This window comes from Puntigrus tetrazona, chromosome 15, assembly GCF_018831695.1.
Source record: "Puntigrus tetrazona isolate hp1 chromosome 15, ASM1883169v1, whole genome shotgun sequence".
Lineage (NCBI taxonomy): Eukaryota > Metazoa > Chordata > Actinopteri > Cypriniformes > Cyprinidae > Puntigrus > Puntigrus tetrazona.
In genome coordinates, this window is record NC_056713.1 from 14,097,779 (window position 1) to 14,121,174 (window position 23,396).

At 39.3% G+C, this 23,396-nt stretch overlaps 1 long non-coding RNA gene across 1 annotated transcript; it reads right to left on the reverse strand.

Annotated features, from left to right (window-relative positions):
- On the reverse strand, nucleotides 1-23,161 carry LOC122358515. The gene is made up of 7 exons (XR_006252614.1): nucleotides 23,072-23,161; nucleotides 20,567-20,734; nucleotides 19,584-19,709; nucleotides 17,949-18,107; nucleotides 13,795-13,946; nucleotides 2,929-5,477; nucleotides 1-1,723 (listed from the first exon to the last, which is right to left on the reverse strand). It is a non-coding gene; the product is annotated as an uncharacterized LOC122358515 (long non-coding RNA).
- Nucleotides 23,162-23,396: the final 235 nt, after the last annotated feature.

Consider the following 23,396-nt stretch of genomic DNA (forward strand, 5'->3'; position numbering starts at 1 on the left):
TACACTATGATACACTTAGAAATACAAATATGAATATGCCTGTGTATTTTATACACTGAATATCTAAACTAATTTCAAGTTACACAGTCATACATGAGAGGTTTTATATACTATCCACATATTTAATATTCATTTAATATACTTTGTAAATATAAACATACGTAACAGTATTTACATACATTTTTATAAATATGCATAAAGCAAATAACAACAAAACTATAATATAAATGCACACTAATGTCATATTCTGGAGTAAAATCTGTGCTCTGCTGTCAATTATACAAAAAAAAAAAAAAAAAAGAAAAAAAGTTGACTCATCCCTCAGTTTGTAAAACATGTCTACAACGGCTATGGTTGTTGCAAAAGTATAACCATAACACTTGTTTTAATGGAGTGTTATTGTTAACAATTTTCATTTTCAGTTTTGACCAACAGTAGTCCACAGACTCCGCCGATGGAGTCTAATCTACAATATTCCTTAAATACTACAATCGACTGTACTCTTGTTAGCTAATAACTAATGAGTGTATATGGAAGAAACATTAGAGTGTGCCCTATTATATCTGCATGCGTCTGTGTATGTGTGTGTGTGTTCGTCCGCTCATCTCTCTGCCCCAGATTACTGGCAACAGCCCCAAAGTCTGTGCTAAAAGTCACGTCGCGAAGAGAGAGAGATGTGGAGAGAAACGGGGGGAGCTTGAAAGAGGGGGCGTGAGAGGGCACGGGGTGCAAGACACAGGAAGTGGAGAAAGATGAAGAGACCAGAGACAATGAGATGTACAAGGGTGCTGAGGCAGAGGAAGGGAGAGAAGGAAACGCAAGCAGAGAAGAGAGAGAAGAACAGACGAAAGAGGGAGAGGAGGAACGTGGGAAGAGCAGGAGGGTCCAGGGCGTGTGTGTATGTGTGTGCGTCTGGCACTCGCAGGCGGAGAGATAGCTCGGGTCAGGCTGGCCGGACGTGTGTGTTTGTGTTTGGCTGAAGAGGGATGTGAAACCAAGAAAGCCCTCACTGGCTAAAGCTGAGAGTTGGAACGCAGCCATCAGTAAGACGGACGAGAAAGGCACAATTTATACAGTCGAAAACATCTCCCTCAGACGCAAACAGATGCGGAGTAAAGCATCAGAGCGAGCGGCCAGCATCGTGGTGTGGGGTACAAGCACGACGCTGGAATGATAACAGCTGACTGTTTTGGAGAGATGCAGGAAAAAGTCGAAACGCTCAAGGTTACGGCAGAATCCCAAAACAGGATGGGCCCTGCTTAAGTTTAGCCCGCTATCTAGGGGGCTCTTGAGCAGCGATGCCCTCTGCGTGGCACCAGGAAGTAAGCAGACGTCTATCCTGAAGTACTGATGCGAGTGACTCATCTGTGACCTATTTATAAAAAACAACGTAAATGTGTTCTGCACGCGGTCGATGGCACATCACGACATTGTTGCCTTTCCGAAAACGTCAACCTTTCCCTCAGACCCCACCATCTGAGAATTCCTCCACTCGGAGAGGCACTTCCTGTCCCTGTATTCCAGTGCGCAGTGTCCTCGTGGCCACATACGCGCTACAGACCTCTCTTCCTTACTGCACTCTAGAGAGGCCGATGGACTTTCGCAGGGAGAACGAGGCATTGTGGCAGGGACACAGAGGTGCTGCGTTACATGATGAAGGTGCTGCTCCACATTGTTTCCAGTCTGAAAGGCTGGACTGTCACACCCAGGCCGAGGAGGAGCACTAGAAGAGACTAAAATTAGAAAGAAAATGCCAAACATTCTTATGAGGACTTGTGTTTGTTCCTGTGATTATGGATACATGAATGCTACCATATGCTATTGCATAATAAGGTTTGAGGTGACTAGGATTTTTTTATTCAGCAAGGATGAGTTAAATTAAGGTAGAACTGTAGAACTTTTAAACTGTCTATTCATCCAAGAATCCCTAACAGAAATGTGCACATTACAAAGATTTCTAAAGATCACGTGACACTGGCGTAATGGCTGCTGAAAATTGTGCCTTTCATTACAGGAATAAATTACGTTTTACATTAAAATAGAAAACTAATTTAAATGGTAATTATGGTTATTACTGATAACTAAAAATGACAACCAATGCATTTTTTCATTTTGTTTAAAGCACTAAATAACTAAACTAACAAATAAAATTACTATAAAAATTATATTGACATGTTTTAAAGACCTAAAATTAATAAAAATGACTAAAACAACCAACAAAAAAATAAACAAAAATAACATTTAAAAATAAAATATAAACCAAAATATGAAAGAAATATAATAGTACATTACTGATACTATAATTATACTGATTGTAATATTATTTCACGTTATTTTTTTAACTTCATTTCTGATGAAGAATTGCTTTGGTGAGCATACAGAAAGAGACTCCCTTCAAAAACATAAAAAATTCAACTTTGCCTATTTCAAATATGTGCCTCTATATAAATTTCTACAAAAAACAAACATATACATACCTATATTCATCAATCACTCGAGTTTTAGTTCAATTGTTGACACAATATAATGAAAAAAAAACCCAATGTTAACATCATGCGCAATTTCAAAACTGATACTTTTGAACATCATCATGAAATGTGAGCATTGCACTTGAAATAGAAAGAGATACGGGCAAATACTGCAAAACTTTGGTTGGACCGAACAGCTCACATTCTCTGGACATGAAACTGCTGTTAAACGTGCACAGAGTTACGTAATTATGGTGTTGAAAATTGTATATAGAGGCACGTATTTAAAAAAAAAAGTACTCTAAGAAAGTCATACAGGCTTGGAACAACGTAAGTTTAAGAAAATGATAACAAAATATTTTTTTTTACAGTGAACTCTTCTTTTAACATTGCATGCGCCATTAACCAAACATGGCATTAACTATGCACTATAGCTCAGTTGGAAAAAGTTGGGACTCACAGTTCCGGCAACATTAAGAGCGCAGCCAAGTTGGCAGTTCAAGGGTTAAGTCCCCCTGCACTGGGCCAGAATGTCTTGGCCGTTTCCTGTGGGCTGCCCAACCCTGACCTGCTGGCCCAGGCCCGGCTGCACTCACACGTAGACAGTTGACCCGTGCATCCTGTCAGACAGTGACACCCCCGCGACTCCTCACAAACTTACATAAAAACACACGCATTAAGTGTCTCCATGAGTTTTCCTGATATAGAATGCTCCCTGCATGGGATAACAAGGGATTCATCCGATCTGAGGCTACAGACAGCGTTACACTAATAGCATCACACACACCAGGTCAGCGAGAAGTCCTTAACCTCTCCTTGGCCACATATAAGCGTCTATACCTCTCTATTTGGGTCTGGACAGGCGGAGTGGGCGCACTTGTTCCTGTACATCCATGGCCATCTGTGTGCGAGCCCAAACGGAAGGTGTCAGGAAGCAAGGCCAGAGTCCAGAGGCCAGAACAATGAAGGTGCACCATTCTATTTTACTGCACAGGACTGACTGTTACCATTTTCCTCTCGCAAGAATGTACATGTGTGTGCGGTGGGTCTGGTTTGTCCATCAAGCCTGTGCCTCTGTGTCCCTGGGTTTCCCGGCGGCGCGATGTGCATCGTACGTGTCGAGGGTTGCATCTCGCATGTTGCGTGTGGCGGGACCTGTCGCATTTCCGGCCTTAGCTTGTACTGTGATGTCATGCTCCGTGGGGGGGCTCGGGCGGAATGCCGTGGGGGACGGACACTAGATGTAACGAGACCCAAATCATTACAGTAGGATTAGACTGTAAGAGGGGGGTGCTTTTGAAGGCCAGGTTCACAGAGGAGTCTTCCTCTCTACTTCATTAAAGATGTTTAGAGTACATACAATCAAGCTACAGATGGATCCCATATAGTGAAGCTAGTCAATCTATCTATCTGTCTGTCTGTGTGTAAAAATGTTATGTGCCTTATTCGCTCTTGAGATGCATGTGTTCTCCAAATGAATAGTGTATTCTGGTGCCATCCCAAAGAGGAAAGAGGCACAACATAACTTTCACAGGCGTTTACAATTACTGTTCCCAGATTTGGATTAAAGATTACAAAGGCAAACACACAAATGATTTGTTCACCACAGAAATACCGTTGTACGCTTTTTCTATTCTATCTACTTTTCTTTTTATTATATGAAAACACCTGACATAGCACTTGCCATTTTGTTGGCTTTGATTGCTTCTATTGTCCTCATCTTAAGTCCCTTCGGATAAAAGTGTTTGCTAAATGCAAATGTCCAAATAACACAATTACTGCATCTCCCCTCAGTTTCAATTCATTGCTGTGCATTAAGGCATTAAGTGCATTAAGCGCAGGGCAGCGTGTTAAAGTCTCTGCTTCCACTAGCGTGTTTACTGGCTTCACATATTAACACTCCTGTTAAATCAGCAAGGGGTAGCCCTTGGCTAACAACCGTAACAGAAGGGATATTCTCATCTGATGTGCCACATTTTGGTTTTAAGACGTCTAAACCATGACCTAAATTACTGCCACAAAATGATGGCTGATCAAACCTCAATCTTGATCCGCAAAAACAGAGGCTATTTCTCATTTCCCAAAAAAGGCATAAACGTTTCACGGACACCTCTTTCTCCCAAGCATTTGGACTGTACTTGTTGGTTCACTCTTTTTTTGCTAATAAAACCTTCCACTTTTCACGTCTGCGACCCATATGAGTCGTTCATTTAAAAGTTTACTGTAGCAAGCTGCTCCCTTTGATGAATCGGCCCAGATAATATGTTGCAATTACCAGGCCAGGACCAACCTGTGTGAATAAAACATGTCAAGTGTAAATCTAGCTCTGTGTTCTAGATGACACCCGGCCCTGGAGTCGCCCCGTGTGTAATTAGAACCAAATGCTCGGGTGTGTGAGTGGATGCATGAGTGTTTGCACTCGCCCTCTCTTCTCCATCTCTAATCAGAGAGCCCCTCCAGGATGGAGAGAGAGCTCAGGGGCCGTTCATAAATCAGGACCGGCCTGGAAGGACCTGCACAGGCAAGCAGGAACAACTATATGGATACGACTATGCCAAGTGTGTGCTCTTTGGGATAGGCTTTGTTCCAGTCCACTGAGATCATGAGATCAGACTTGATTGCACTGACTTTTGAAGAAGGCACAGTCTGGTGTCATTGATCCTCTCATTTGGAACCATCCGGAGATGAATTGGAAGCCATCGTGACACCTTTCCATTCCTCGTTCACCTTCTACTTAAAGACCCTGGGAACAAATTCAGACTTCCCCTTGACATCTCTCAATCTTCCTCTTTTCCTCTCTCTCTCGCAGCTCTCTTGGTTCTCTTTTTGCTCCATTCTCTCTGGAGCCCTTTTGTGTTTCAGGCCCTCATCCCCTGTTGGACCTTGCCTCTCCTTCTCTCCCACATCTGGACAGACAGCTGGGGCTGGCCGGGTTTCAGCGCTGGGGGTGGGGGTGGCCGTTCGGAGCAGGAGGGTGGGGGAAAGCTATCCATTGCAAAGCCCAGGGCACTGTAAAAAAGGGGCTAGCTTACAAAAAATAAAGGATTTCACACATACACACACGCAGTGTGCGAGCAAAAAGTGTGAGGAGTTAAAAAAAAAAGTTAAACCAAATCTCTTCTGTCTCTCTCAGTCTATCTATCAAAGTGTCTCCCCACACACTATTAAAATGCATTAAAGAGGGTAGAAAGGAAAGGAGAAAAAAGAGTGGGTGAGAAACAAGGAAACCTGGAAGAGAGTTGGTGAGGATAATAATTTCAATTTCTTTTTTGTCAGCCTATCTATCTATGTCTGACCTAAAAACCCGTATAGTGAAAAATTTGTTTCATGCTTTATACTGGCCTTTTACAAATTTAATCTGAATTGCATTTCTACATGCTAATTTCTACTCAAATTCAAATACAGAAATACAGTCAGAGTTTGAAAGTCATTCTCATTCAGTTCTGACTGGCGCACATCCCTGATTTCCAGATCTTAAATACATTAATCTATTTAACCCGAGCGTTTCTTAAGAGTCCAGCATGAGGAAGAAAAATACAAACGTAGAGTAGGTTGGAATAACATACTCTACAGTCTCACGGTCATTGTTTTACGTCCTGAGAGGTGAGCTTTATCACCCTTCCGTCTATATGTGCGCTGCATTAATGATGCATGCCCTCTTCTTTACAGTGGAGCTGTTATTTTGATATAGATGTTTGCCTTGACGTCACAGCTGTGTGGCCGACAGTTATAAGCGAGTCCAAGTCATTGTGTGAGAAAGTGCAGGATGTGTGCACTGGCTATAAGTTGCACCTCCCTGTTGTGCCAGGATGACGGTAAAAAGCTCTTTTGTTTCAATTAGCACTCTGTGGTCCACTTTCTCCATTCTGACCAAAGGTTGTGACCTCTGCTAGGGTTCACACAGGGACAACCCAGTCAGACCTTGCTTTGGCCAGCAGACAAAGGGGCGGGTGGAGAACCTACATGAATATGGAAAAGATTTCCTCACAGTTTTGCATCTTGCGGCTCATTTTGTGGAAGTCTGAGAGGGCTAGAGAATCCTGCACCATGAGTTCACTGCACTGCGGAGGGAGACTGTAGAACAGGCTCAGGAAGTCAGAAAATGAAGCGAGCCAGTCAGAGTGGTGTATTAGAGAATGGCTAAGTTTGGAATGGCATACTAGCTTATTATTATACACTGTACACTGCATACTACACCTAAAAAATAGTGAGTAAAAAGTGTGCAGTAGCATTAAGCTTTGAATTAACAATTACAATGTGTGTATACACTGCACAATGTAAATATCATCATCGTACTAATGCAATGAGATTTTTCTCATTCATCTTGCCTTAAAGGGCAATCTAAAAATTTCTGTCCTTAATTACTTGTTCCAAACCCTTAAGAAACACAAAATAAGATATTTTTGATTAAATTTGAGAGCTTTCTGACCCTGCAAAGATAGCAGTGCAACTAACAGGCCTAGAATGATATTAAACACATAATTAAAATAGTCCATGTGACATTAGTGGTTGAACCTTAATTTAATTATTAATATTAATTTTAGTCTAGTTTATTAACATGACATATATAATAACACATTTTAAGAATATTTTCCTCAAATGACAAAAGCTGTGAATTGTTAGCATGCTAAATTGCTGTCATGTGACGTCATTACACTGCATGTGAAGGGTATCTAATTATCATTTTTAAACGGTTACTTTGCCTCGTCAAAGAAAAGTTTATTTAAAAATGTCTTTCAAGTCAAATTTAACAATACACATCTCATACTCTGTTGTCTCTGCCATAGAGCAAGCTCTTAGCAAGCATTTATTATTTAAACAAATGCTAAAAAAAAGATTAAAATACATTTTTAAATACGTAATTATTTCCATTTAATTCTTTGCAGTGGAAAAGCAAGTTCAAGTGCCATGTTCTATGGGACATATTATTCTAAGACCTGCTTGATATCCATAGTACGTCATTCCCTGCAAACAAATATTCTGCATACTTTGTCTGGTATATAATGGCACCAATAACGAGAGCAGTATGCTAGCATGCTATTCTGAACATAGCATATGTTTCTGTGTAACCCGGGAGAGTTAGAGTGGGTGTGTGTGTGTTTGTGTATAAAGGAGAGGCAGAGAGTGTGCTGTTCGCAGGGCTTGGGAAGGTGAACCCAGGCTTCTCTCGGTACAGGAAGCCCTTGATTAGTGCTAACGAGAATTGCAGGCAGTATTAATGCAACCACACACCTCTCCTTACCTCCTGCCATCTGCAGCACCACCAGTCTCTGCCAGACACCATAAACCCACGCACACAGTCACACAGCGCAGACCAGACACACACTCTTTACATTCACCCTACACATTCATATTCCCACCGCCCATCCCGTAACAAACAATCAACTACACGCTCAGGTATAACACAATCAGGTGCGCACAATCCAGAACAAAAGCTTAGGGGTCAAGCTCACAAACCCCAGTGCATTATGGGCCATATGTGGTGTTGACCCCCATAGATGAGGTGCCGAACACCATTTGCATGGAGAATAGCCGGATGGGGATCAAAGTATGTGAGAAGATGGTGCAATGGAAAAGATGTAGATGGAGAAAAGGTCTGTGACACACACACACACACACTTTATTAACTATTCCTGCAGATGGTAGAGTGGGGTGTTCTCACACACTGAGACATGGATACCCTCACATATTCTCCTCACACTCCCACCCACACATCAACATGTGTTTCACATTCAGATTCAGGCCATGTGGAAATCTCTAGCCACCTCTCTCTCTATCTCACACACACACATACACACCTACACATATGTATGCTAATAAAGGATGGTGTGTCAGCTCAGATGAGATGTTTTTGAACTGGATGACCACAACTTTGCCACACACGACTGTACGGGCACAGACTGCAAATGTTGTTAACGACAGAAACACAGAAGTATGTAAAACTAACCAAGAATGTAATTCTGAAATGACTAATCAGATGAGATTGAGGTGAGTTTGAGGACTAGTTTATTAGTATCACTCAAACTTTTTATTCATTTACTTTTTCTTTTACATTTTGCCATTATAACTGATAGCACAGTTAATATTGGACTACACTGCAATAGTATTGAAATTATTTTATTTTGTGATATACATAAATTTTTTTATTAAAAACTGTAAACAATTAAATATGCACTGATTTAATATTCTGACCGAGAACATAAAATGATTAAAATTGTTAATAAATTAATAAACATAAAATTATTTTCATGTTATCAACAAAAATGATAAATTACCAATATTTAGAATTGTGTCTTAAAAAAATGAATATTTAAAAAAAATGGATATACATTTCAAGGTTTCCTCACATTAACACCTTAACTAATTACAAATGAATCTTAAAAAACACACACACACACACACACACACACACACACACACACACACACACAAAATGTTAAAGGCAGTCTTTCTACTATTATTGGTGCATAAAAAAATGAATATATTTGCCAATACTGATATGTATATACTTATCATATATATTTTTTTATTCTAATATGAACTGAAAACTAATATGGCACTTATATTGTACATGCCTAGCAATATATGTATTTTTTAATTTATTGGATGACCCTCTATACTTTTTAAAGTCAACAGGAAATCAAAATTGACAAAATTTACTTTCTCTATTAATGTTTCTGGTCACAACAATTCATTGGTCAACATCATTCTGAAGAATAGTAATGTAATACTAAAAAATACTTGGTAATGCAATGCTATTCCGCCTTAAATGATTCATCTTTTTTGACTGACAAGCCCTCTTATTTTCCTCATATAAAGACCACTACCACAATCCAGTCAATTCTGACTAATAAAATCAAGTCCAGCCATATTTTTCCCACATTGAATATCTTGTTTCACTCAGATATATGGCATTAAAGAGGTAAACCGGGTTGTGAAAGCTGTTTCATGTTGACTTTAGGGCCTCATGACGGAACTGACTTCGTAACTGATGTACTATTTGGTTCTTGTCATGCTGTCTAACATCAACCGTAATCTTCCTCCAAAAGTCTTCAGTTCTGCATCAGCCGACAAACTCCCCACATCTTGAACAGTTCTGCTGTACATTTCTCTGTCACTGACAGACTCAATGTGCAAATGTGCTAATGTTATGGGAAATAGAGAGTGTAAACGTGTGTATATGTATCTATGTGTGGTCAGTGCAAACATGTGTCTGCTTAAGAGTGAGGTCACATGTCTGAGTAAATGAGCGTCTGTTTTCCTCTGCGTGCTTTACATAATGCATGACAGGCAGTGAGTGTGTGTGTGTGTGTGTGGGCAGTATGGGTGGACAGTGGGCAGACAGCGGTGTGTGTGAGCCCCTGAGGCGGGCAGACCGAAAAAGAGAGCTGTGAGTAATCTGACAGGAGATGAGATGAGGAAACACATGGCATGGAGAGCATTATATCTCTAATTACATAAGAAGAGAAAAACGGAGCGAGTGGAGAGTGAGACAATAATAGAGGGGGTCTCATTCTGGTTTATCCAGATGGAAAGCTATGCGACCCAGACAGCGCTCTGATGTCACCCCCTGTTTTCCCGGCCTGCCCAATAACTCCTGCACTTCCTGTCCTCAGTTCAGTGATGTCACAGGACAGCTGGGGATGTCACGTCCACTCGCCCGGCCTCCCCAGCGCCCTCTCTCTCTCTCTCACTGTCTTTCTTCCATTCTTCAATCAGTTCAATTCCTCTGAGACCAGAGACTGTTACAGAAGCACGTAACACACACACACACACACACACACACACTAGAGTTGTACTTCATTCAGACTTAAACTAAGAATGGCAGTTTGACTGAATTACAACTGCTGAATTTAAATCAAATAGTAACGTAAGAAACAGAACACAGAATAAATTTGAATATAAAGAAGGGGAATTGAATGAATAAATGAATAAATATTATATATATATATATATATATATATATATATATATATATATATATATATATATATATATATATATATATAATACAAATACAAATCTGTACAATACTTGTGTCGCTATGTCACATCATACCACATAACATGATATTAAGGCATCAAAAATAATTTAAGGGTAAATATGTACACACACACACACGCATACACACATCTGGAAAAAAAATGTAAAATCAAAAAATAACATACATGAACACTTTTAAACACTCTTAAATCAATCATGCATGCTTAACTGCATAAAAACATGCACACACAAGCATAAACTCTAACATCTGATTTCCTGAGATTTGAAGTAGTTAAAAGCCAAATAAATGAACTGAATCATCTGATGTCATCAGTGAGAGCGTTTGTCTCCTGTTCAGTCCATTCTGTTCATGGCTGCCTGATTAAACATCTGTGATGGTCTTGAGGACACAATGGCCACAGTGTCTGTCTTTACTGTACATACTGTCTCAGTCACACATTGTGAGGCTCATTTTAATGACTTTCAAATGCTCCTTCAGTTCTAGCAGAGAGCATGAGCATGTCTCTCTCTGAGTTTGATCAGAAGTGGCATGTTTGCTTTGCTCATTAAAGCTGAATGACAGTGAACTCCTCACCGCTTGGACTGAGACAAGGCAATGAGTTTTGGACTGAGATAGAGATTGGGCTGACTCTAAAATAAAAATGAGACAGGCACTGAGACTGAAGGAGAAATAAAGCTAGCACTGAGACAGAGATGATACTGGTACAGACTAGTGCTGAGACAGACAGAAATGACACTATTACTTAAATAAAGATATGGCTGGCACTTGAGATAAAATGAAACAGAAACAAAACGGCCACTGAGACAAAATGAGACTGCCACATAAGGAAGGCAAAACAAAATCTTTTTTCAAAACTGTTAAAAAAAACAGCACAAACTGCAGAATGCCTCAAATTTCCTGATTTCAAAATATCAACTGTAAATATCTCAAATGTCTTACATTGCAAACAACCTTTGCCATAAGATTAAATTTTGTGATGTATAAACGGTTATTCAAAACCTAAAAATCTTCTTTCTGGAGCTCCTATATTTTGGTTACACTTTACTTGAAGGGGTGTGCATAAGACTGACACGACACCTTCACAATCATAACAATCATGGGAAGAAGGTTTAATGCATGTTTATGACAACTGTCATTATGTGTCATTCGCTCAGTTATGTCATTTTTAATGCAAAGTTGACATTTCTTCTGCCGAGAGATGTTGAAATATTTGAGGGAAATATGAAAGCAAGAAACCAAACTGTTTACCTTTTACTGTAAACTTTTGTGTTTTGTGAATACAGTATTACACCACAAAAGAAAATAAATATATTTTTGAAAAAAATATATATATATTCCAATGGCCCAGAATTAGTTTATGGTTTTGGAGATTTGGTGTGTGTTTCTGGTGTTTGAGTGTCAGGTTTCAGAAATTGTGTGACAAGTAAAGATTTTGTGCGCAAGCAGTGCAAGACAAAATGAGACAGCCTTAAAAAAATGGGACTGAAACTGAGATAGAGAGCTGGGACTGGCACTGGGACAAAATGAGACTAGCACTGAGAAAGAAACAAGACTGTCCCAGAGAAACAAGACCAGCACTGAGATAGAAACCCAGCTGGAACTGTGATGTGACTGGCACCGAGTCGGTAATGAGCTTAACTCCGAAACTATGAATGGAGCGATGAAATCAGACCGTAGCAGAAAGGTGGAACTGACACTGAGACCAAAATGAGACTGGCACTAAGAAAGGGTCAGGTGAGGTGAGGTGAATGACACTTGACAGCAGCTGAGGGAAAACCAACCCTCACTGTCACAGTCTCTAACATTCATCTAAACCCTCACATACTCACAAACTCCATCACCGCATTCACTAACTTGCCAATTTTGTTATTTATAAACAAATCGCTCTCATAAACCTGCAACCAGAGAGACTAAAAACCACGGACCGCACTCCTGTTCCTGTCCCGCCTTCCTCACCTCATAATTGTTCAACAGACTGTGACAAAATAACTAGGAGAGACTCATTAGAAACAGCTGTCCCCTGATCTGATGTTAAACTTCGATATGATTTCCAGCTCCTCGCTCAACTCTCACACTCCCACAACCCCATTCATTCACCATCATCTCTTAGCCACACATAATTTACTCCAAAAACCATTCATTCTCCTGCTGAAAGAATGAGAGAGGTGGGAGGAGAGAGAACGCTGAGGAGAAAAGGGGTGTGTTTGTCCATGTGTGTATGTGTGTGAGTGTATTCAAAAGGGATCGAAGGAAAGAAAACGCAAAGGAGAAGGGTATGGGGTCGGTGCCCCCCACCTACACACACTGTACATGCAGGACAGCAGGACGCCCCTCGTGGAAAATGAATACCCTGATCTCCTTCTCCTCACTCTAACCCTGCCCTGAACCCACCCTGTCCCCTGCTGGCCACTGTCCTTACCCAAACACACACAGCGACAGTTTCTCTGTCTCACACACACACACACACGGTGTACAAACACATGCTGATGTAGGATTGAGTTTCTCTAACCAGCCCACATCAACCCAGCCACACACACACCACAGACTTCTACTGTTTATTAAACCTCGGTATAAAAATTAAATAATGTTCAAAATCAGTATCAGAATTAATGTCTTTTTAACTATTTGCTTTCTTAATATACTTATTGTCAACGATTCATAAAAAGTTCACAGTAAAAATATATTCAAATTAGCAATTAGAACTTTTTCTGAAAACGTTTTCTCTTTCCCTAAAATAACTTTTCACGGTAACGCTTTAGTATGGGGAACAATTAAAATTATTAATAATTCTAATAATAAAATTGTAATAATTAGCTGCTTATTAGGCATGCCTATCATTAACATACTGGCTGTTTATTAATACTTATAAAACACATATACCTTAACTTAACAGAGACCTTATTAACTAATAAGCAGCAAATTAGGAATGGATTAATGCTAAATGTGTAGTTAATGGCTTGTTAATAGCAAGAATTGAACCTCTTTTGATCACCAAAATAATTTCCCTTGGATAAAATCAGTCCTTCTCCTAGCTGAATAGCCAGTTTCATCTAGAAGTGTCACCTATTTTGGAAGCAAAGCAAATTCTGTCAAATTCTAATACATATGTGAATGCATTTTTCTCTCCTTGCCTTCGGCCTAAAAAATATTCTCTTTCTCTCGTTCTCTTTACGAACAATAGCCATCCAGGTTTCACAGGTGTATCTTGCATAAATAGCGAATAGGAATCAAATAAAAGAGCAAAATAAAAGCACAATAAATAAAACGGCACAAAAGATGACAAGACAACTATACGACTCCTTATTTTTCTTTCGCCTCTACCTGATTGTCTGCTTGTTTTCCCTTGCGACTCCCAGCTTCCGTTCCCAGGCTGAGAGGTGGGACTGTGGCCACAGAGTGCATACTTTCCAGTCCTGAAGGCCAGCAGCGGCTCCTCCTGTCCACACGGCCTGAAGAAACACTTCACCAGCCACCTGCAGCAGACACATCCAACCTGAAGACACCTACAACCGCACTATTACTATATATATATATACAGTCATTAATAGTTTTTATATACACCAAATCACTAATGACAACCCTTTCCTTGAAAGTAAACTTTTCATGGGTCAGAGAAGTTAAGATCAAAAGAAATTCACAAAAGGTTGCATTATCATTCAGTTTAACACAATATTTATGTAAAAAATTTTGACAATTCTGACTTATTACGTAAGTACATATTAAAATATATCAAGGAGTAAGGAAGCATATTAAACTGTGTATGGTTTTAAATGAGTAGACAAATCTTACTAACAAATGGGTAAAACCTAGGATAGTGACAAATTTAAGCGATTTAAAATGACTAACTGTACTACTATATTACTAACTAAGTAGTATTTGGGGTAATTCATCTAGTAACGTGTCATAAATAGATATTTTTTTGTAAATATGTCTGACAAACCTGTTACACTAAATTACATTCTAGTGGGTAAATTTAGTAAATCAGGGAAAAATGTGTGATATTTATTTTTGCCTTAGAAAAACAAAAGCAAAATTGCAATTAATTTAAACAGAAAATGTTTTTGGGGAAGGGGAAGGGGAAGCGATAATAATTTAAAGCAGTACTACACTTCTTGTGTTTTGGTTGTAAAAAAAGTACTTTTTTTATATACTATATTTTTTCTACTATATCTACTATATATATTTATTTGTTTAAATGTATCTAGGTTCAGGGGATATAGCGACGAATAAAGTGAAGTGCTGGCGCTCAGATTGACTACAATTTATCCAAGATTTGCCATTTATTATATGCTTGATTTATGCATTTAGTGCTGCTTCGTCAAATCCTGCCCTCGGTATAAACCCCATAAACAACCTGAGAGTTGTGGACCTCCAAAAAACGTCCTGTTAATGAGATAAGAGAAGCCAGAGATGACTAAGTTTGTGTGTTTATGCACAGCCTCTGGCCTTCTATAAGACGGCTCAGCCAGTTTTCTTCTATTCTGCCAGCGGATTACCACACTGATCATCAGCACGGGTCAAACCAAACAATGGCTGGCTGACCGTCACGTTTCTCCTGTTTTATGTGCTGTGAGTGTAACAGTAAACCACTCTGATCTCATAATGTTACCCAGCGCCCCAATCATTAGAGCCGGAGCCGTGTGCCACTCCACTAAAGCTGTACAGCAGCTGTGCGGGTCAGGGGTAACACAGAGAGATGTGTTATCAGCTGTTAGAGGAGTCCTGCTGCCCTGTGCTGGTACATCACTGCTTTGAAATAAACACACACGGTCTGGGAAACAAAGAATCTATTTACAGCCTAGATCTGCGCCGAAGCAGTAAGGAGGAGCAGGTGACTTATGTAATACCTGTATTCAGCAGATCTGTACGATACAGATAATTGTATAGTATAGTATAGTAAACATTGACTATATAATAATGAATATATATATATGATAGTTAAATAAAGTTAAATAAAACAACAACCTGAATTAACTAACAATAATAGAGTAAAAACTACTGTACACTAAACTAAATAGAAAACAAAATAGAAACACCTCCATCGAAATTAATTATTAATCTATGTTATCAAAAATGTTCAAATTACGTGAATTGCATAAACCAGCGCCACTGAAGAATCAAAAGCTAAATTACCTGAAAATATACCTAAAATTAGCAATCATACAATTAAAACACATTAATTGAAAACATGATAGAAAAAAAAAAATATGGGCAACAACTATAACATCACTGAAAGTACTAAAGATACCAAAAAAGATCAAATGAAAAATGGCCACATACTAATTTTAGTTTTTGATATATGGTGTATTATAAAACATTTATAACACATCTGCATTAAAACGCCATAAAACGTAAAGCTATGAAACATTTAAATGACATGAATAGTAACATTAGCACTACTGAAACATTAAAAGACATATCAACTAACGCTAGAAAAATGAACAAATGGTACTATGAAAGAAAATATTGTAAAATAAACAAAATCGAAAAATAATGTGGCGTAGATTGACACAGAAGAGTTGTTAAATGAAGTCTTTGTTTTCTTTTGCACACAAAAAGTACTGAACCACTGATGCAACATAAACTATTTTAACAATGTCCTTATACCTTTCTAGGCCTTGAACATGGCATTTGCGTGGGAGTCAGCATTCAATGACAGGATTTTCATTTTTGCTCAACCTTTAATGTCTTTCTTTCTGGTATAGGTATGAATATATGTGGCATCCAGAGAGCTTTACAGCTCTAAATAGGCATCAGTGTCTCTGTTGCAAGCAGGCCTGATGAGAAGGTGTGAGTCAGTGTTGTTGCGGTTCATGGACTGGTGAGTGCAGTTTGACTTATAAAGGTCAGAGGGAGATGTCAGGTTCTTATTGAATTACGCTCGGAGCGCAGGCAGGGAGAGCATAGGGCCGTCAGACGGGACAGAGAGCTCTCTGTGCCATGCTCTCCAGACAGGAAACTGCCAGTCTCTTACAGATTAAGCCTGCTTCCTCTCTCCCCTCTCACCTCTCCACGACCCGCAGACCTTGTGACCTTCATTCTGAAGAAGAATGGCACTGGTCCAGCGGGCATAAAAAACACACTGACACGAACACACATGCGCGCACATACACACTAAAATAAGTTACATTCTTCCCTTTTGGAGCGATACCTAAATCTGATTCAAAAACAGTATGGGCACTGCTCTGGAATGCATCGCTAAAGCATTCAACAGACAGAGGAGAGAGAGAGATCATGAATTAAAATGTCAATACTCCATCCATATACAGAGAACTCCCCAGATCCCGGCTCACTCTTTCCCTCCCAAACAAATAGTGGCTGTAATTTTTCCCTCTCACTGAGTTTTACGAGCAGTAATGTGAAGCACCTGTAACCACACTGAAGCCAGACCGGTACTGCAAGAGGCTGTCTGCGACCTGAAGCCCACAGCGCCCCACACACACATAAACATGCACATACGTACACAAACACAAAGATAAACAACAACAAACACAGATATACATGCGCTGTTGGTCGTACAGTAGGAAAACAAAGCAGTATAACCAGTCTTATGTTAGCATTCTGCCACATTTAGAGAAAGAGTGTAGTCATGAGTGAGTAATATGACTTGAATCACCCAATAACACTATGTTTAAGCTCAATTTGACAACAACAACAACAACAACAGCAATAACAACAACAACAACATATACCTAAATATTTAAAAACCTATTACTGATATTTTAAATGATATTAACTGATTTATTTTTTTTTTAGGGAAAGAAAGCATGCTGCAATGTATTTCAAATGTCTTATTAAATTAATTGCATAACAATAATTACATAATTATTGCTATTATTATGACTGCAACAAAATAATAATAGCAATAATAATAAATACTTTATTTCATTATTTAAATTTTTTAATTGTTATTATAATAGGCAATAATCATAATATTACCTGATTGTTTCATTATTTAGTTTGAAATGTTTTATTTTTAATAAGGCATACTGCAATGTATTTAAAAATCTTTTTTAAATAATCATGTCAAAATATAAAAAATTATTAAATATAAATTAAATAATAATGTATTATTGCTACTACTACTACTACTACTACTAACAACAACTATAAAAACAATATAACAATACAATAATAGTAATATTTAAAATAATTGTGCATTGTATATATATATATATATATATATATATATATATATATATATATACACACACATAATAGTTTATATTAATTGAAATACGTTTATGTAGGCCTGTTAAACCTTATTTTCAAAAGTGTTTAGTAGAAAACAGGTGGAAAACAAAACTTTTTGCAAAACCATATTGCTTTACTGTTTTACTGCATTCAGGTGCTAAAACCACATTGAGCTAAAATAAATGACACTATCGGTGGGTGCAGTTTAGTCTCTGTGAATTTCCCCCAGAGGGAGTGAAAGCAGAATAATAAACAGCTGGTGTGTGGGGACATGACCTAACCTCATGACTGACTGGTGAGAGCACTGGGAGTGCCTTGCTGCCGGTCACAAGGGAGCTGGAGTGAGAGGAGCACCGCCACAGTCATCACCCATCACAGCCTCCACCTCAGTACAAACAGGCCCCCATCTCGCCCTCCTCAGAACCGCCTATCACCTCCATCTGTTATTAGATAGAGAAACTGCACATCAGCAAATGTCCAATAAGATAACTATGGAGAAGCAGGAAGTTATGGTCGATAACCATCTCCATAGTCTAGCGTTTCTACGCAGGCTCGTGAGCACATTTGCAACGTTACCCGTGATAACCTGCGTTTGATTTCAAGCTGCATTTCTGAGATCCTGCAATGAAACCAGCTGAGCTGGTGCAATGCCAAACACACAGACATACTAATTATTTACAGGGCTGTAATTGTTTTAGTCAGGGCTATTTCTCTCTGTAAAGCTGTTGGCCAATGTGTTATTTCCTGCGCATTTTTGGACTTTGTTAAAGCAGGAAACAGCAATCGAAATATTTCACAACCCTGCTTTAATGCACTTGCAGATGAGTAAATAAAAGCATGTGAAATATCACAGCCCTTGTTTGATGAATCGTATATCACTGGTGTTAAACGGAGGGTTGGTTTCCTTTCATCTCTCAGTGCGGGTGGACCGCTGTCCTATATTAAGGCCACATGTAATGCCCAGCACTCTGCCTACAATAAAAACAGTGGTTTATTAGGCACAGTGAGAGCTCTTTTGGATTGGGTTTCAGGGTCATGAGCCTTCCATTAGCCATAGGGTTAACTGGGTGTTAGGTTAGTACCAGCAAGTCACTTTAACTCCACCTTGTTCTCTCACACACATAAGAGCATATGGAAACACATAAGCACACACATTTGTTTTTAAATCATAGAAGGAGCTTAATGTCTAATGACTTTAACTATTGATTTTATACCGAACTAATTATTATTTTAGATGCACACTAATGAAGTCTGATCTGGTGAAACTGGCTGATGGATGAAGAGTTCTTCTCTTTAGGGATCGGGATGCCTCCTGCTCTTTGCCATGCCTTTGGTATCACTTTCTTCTGCCATGCTGCCTTCATCAGTTTCCAGAGATATTTAAGGGTTCCAGGGGTGTTCTTATAGAACCTACGATGGATACCATTAGACCCTGGGGCTGATGCTGATCTTAGCCTGGGGCTGATGCTAAAATATTTTAGTTGTCACTTACATTAACATTAAGTAACACACGTTAATGTGGGTGACAACAGAAATATTTTAATTGACTCAACTAAAAAAAAAATCTGGCAGCAAGGTTATGAACAGGTTATTTCAAATTGAAACAAGTATTGTTTTTTAAAGTGTATTACATTTATACTTTTATTTTGGATGTGATTGATCGCAAAGTAGTGACAGCACTGATTTCAAAAATTAAACAATTAAACAATAACTGATAGCATACTATTAAGCTAACTTTTTACAATTGAAACTAGATGGTAAAGTTCAATGGTGTTTGCACAACAAAAAAAAAAAGACTATATCAAGTCAAAAGAATCACTTGAAATCTCTATGACATCATGATATTTTGAGTAATTTTCAGTCATTTTACATCTGGCAGGCATTACAGTATGTCTCATCGAAATGTATTAGCGTACCTTTCCTCAAAAAGCTGCACGATCTGAGGTGTCATCGAGGTCCTTTAAGACAAATGACTTCACTCAGCGGCCATATTCAGTCTGCAAATGAGCAGCTACTTCAAGCCAAGTACACGGCTCCGTCTACTTGAATGGGGAAAGAACCAAAAATTCAACTGGTGAAGTTTCGAAAATGCCCTAACTCTAAGAATGAACAATACTGAAGCTTTCCCAAACAAGTACTAGTAATCAAACATTTCCTCAAACACCACACAGCAATTTTTGTTAACATGTTAAATTGCATGAAAATATTTATTGCTACTAACAAAAAAAAATTTACTATAAAAAATGACAAGGTTTTCAGAATTTAAGACTTATTTAACAAAAATTATGAGCCATCAGATCTACCACGTGCAATCAAGGCTTCATTTTTTGTTTATGGAACATTGCATTTTCTCAGAGACTTTTCATAGGATGACCCTAGTTCATTTCATGCGAAACTCTTTCTCACAATTCATATCTAATGATTTTCCAAGTAATTGCCGTTAATTACTCAACCGACTTGTGAGTGCACAGACTCCCATTTTTACTCTCTTAATTAAAGCATGTCTGTCGATTGACTTGCCATCTCAGCAAACACATAATCACCATAAAAAGCCACTGACCACAGTTATGCTGCTACATTATAACCCAAAACAGACAGAGACCATTAACACAAAGTATGACAGTCAAGGAGCAGGATGGGACAAACACTGTTGGAGAAGCTGTTCACTACCAGAACACAGTAGTGTGGGAACCGCAAGATTCGTTGAGGCAGAAATGAAAATGACAGTACGAGAGGGGAGGGGCACTAATGAAAAGAACATTTCACACATTCAAGCATTGTGGAAATCCAGAGTAATACCTAAAATGGGGTCACAAAGTCATACGAGGAGGTGGTGCTTTAATAGCCAGTTAACCCACATTTCCTCTGATCGGTTGATTTTGAGTCATCTGCCTCTCACCTATAGAGAATCTTTGTCTGTGTGTCACACCTGGGCCAGGCCCTGGGGTTAGTGTGTGGATATCAGTGCGTCTCTCTCTCCAGGTCTCATAAAATAACTCCTGTCTGATCCATCTCCAGAGAGGAACAAGTTTAGTCAGCTGAGTGAATGCTTGGGGCAGCAGACTACCTTTGAAATACAAATGAGGAGGTATATTTTCAGAAACACAAGCATTCATTCACTGGGATGAACATGAAAGGAAGACATTTCATTGACGTAATAAAAGGAAGAAAAACAAATTAGTCATATTAGTGGAAATGCTAATAAATGGCACCAGTAATTACTATAACATGCTTAGCTCTTATAAAATTTCAAATGGATCCCGGGCTTGCTGTAAAGTATTTAGTATTTCCAGAGAAGCCAGCGATCTGCGTGGGAGGCGCGTGAATGCAAATGTGTAGCTGATAAACTCTGAAAGTGATACCTGCACACACCTGTTTGCTGTTCAAAAACACTTAAATCACTTTAAATGGATCTCGACGCTGCTTTGAGGTGAACTGATATGATCTAGATGGGGGGAAAAAGCCAAAGGCTGGAGGGTGTGGGGATGTCCCTGCTTTACCCCTGTTCATTAAGCCAGAGTCGTTTAATCAGAGACTGTTGCTGACAGTAATGCATGCCCACCCATGTAGCTGCACTCAGTCATACACATGCACTGCCAGCCTGGCTGAGGATCACTAGTAGCTCTGGTCTGATTTATTAGGACCTCCTCTGGATTTACAGCGATTCTCCTTTATGACTAAACAGTGGGAGGAGCTTGCACAGCCAGGGGAAGAAGAGTGACAGCTCACCCACTGCAAATGACACACTTGCTGCCAAGAGGCACAACTCATTCTCCCGCTGAGCTCTGTGTTCATCTCTCTAAAATACAAACAGATATATTATCTTTGACTGGTGCATTATTTAATGCCACAAATAAAGGTATTAATTTCTTTTTGTTTTTTACTCATGTGTTTGTAGTTAAACGGGATGTATTAGCAACAGTTAGCTAGCTATGAACAAATAGGCTGCATCCAAAAGCTCATATTCTCAGTAGGTGCTTTATCTCAATAAGAACTTACTTCTGCTTTCTATACACTGATCAGCCACAACATTAAAACCACCTGCCTAATATGGCGTAGGCCCCCTTGTGCTGCTCAAACAGGCATGGACTCCACAAGATCTCTGGATGTGTTCTGTGGTATCTGGCAACAAGACATTAGCAACAGATCCTTTAAGTCCAAATTTGGCCCTGGAAGGCCACTGTCCTGAAGAGTTTATCTACAACTTCCCTCAACATGCCTGCCTGGAAGGTTTTAGTATGCCTAGACCTTGATAAGCTGGGTTAGTTGTGTTTTGGAGCTGGGGTTGGAGCTAAACTTTGAAAGACAGACCTTCTTGTTGCAATATGGGATGTACATTGTATATGTTGTTCCGGCATATCCCATAGTTGCTGGGGAATCTGGAGGCCAAAGCAACATTGGAGTATGTGCTTTGCATCTTTAGGTAGGTGGTGTGTGTCAAAGAAACATCCACATACATGCCAGGACCCAAGGTTTCACAACAGAACATTGCCTAGAGCATTAAACAATGCACATCCCTTCCCAGGCCAACCACCTGATCTGAAAGAAACAGTGATTCATCAAACCAGCCAACCTTCTTCCATTGCTCAATGGTCCAGTTCTGATGTTCACCTGCCCATTGTAGGTCATTAGGGATTTTCTCACCTGAGGAACCCTTTCAAAATTCCTGAAACTTTTGGAGGAAGTACCAGCTTTTTGACCTGTTCACACAACAGGAACTAAGAATAGTTTTAGTTCTAGGAACTCTGTTTGGGGGGGAAGTAAATTAGCTTCTTCAGAGTAAGGTCTAAAACAGTTCTACAGGAACAGTGGCGTGTAATGTAAGCTGTACAATGATTGGCCAACTGCATACGAAACACTGGCATACAAAAACAGCCAATGGAGAAAATTGGTTCTTTGGGAACCACCATGCTATATAATTTCTAGAGCTGAGTTCTTTGAACTACATGGTGTGAAAACTCCTATTGGCCACCCACGACCCTGACACTGATTCACTGATTGTCCTTCCTTACACCACTTTTGTTACTCTTACCCAGTCATCTAGCCATCACTATTTGGCCCTTGTTACTCAGATCTTTTCTCTTGCCCATTTTCCTAGCTTCTAAGACGTACAATTCAAGAGCCGCCTGTTTACTAATTGCTTAATATATCCCACCCCTTGGCAGATGCCATTTTAATGAAATAATCATTTTAATCATTATGTATATCTAATCAATTCTTTATAAAGGTCACAAAATAAATACTTTTAGACACAACCATCAAAAAACGTATTGTGCCACGTTGCGCATACGCTTTTAGTGTGACCTGAAAAAGTGCTTCTAGTTGCTGTTCTGTTGTGTTGCACCTGATTAAGATGTGGTGTAGTTGTGGTAAGTGTATGCCAAAGCTGCGGTGCAGTAGTTACCACAGGTCATCCAGTTTTGAGTGTTGTCCTGACCCTACTCCTCTTTCTCTTTCATTTCCTGTCTCTCTCTGCTGTGTCTTTCCAGAACGTCTTAAAAAAACAGAAAAAACAGAAAAGAAGAGTTAATCATGTTCTCAACACAAATGGATCTTATGTCCTAAATGATGTAGTACAATAATGTGTATGTGCTGAGGGGAGAAAAGGACCAGAGCCGTGATACCAGAGAGCCCTGTTCGCTGGGGACATACAGATGGAAATAGATCCGCCAGCCACTTTATGACTTTTTCTTATGCCCCTTCAGCGGAGAGAGAAAAAAGGTCTCTCC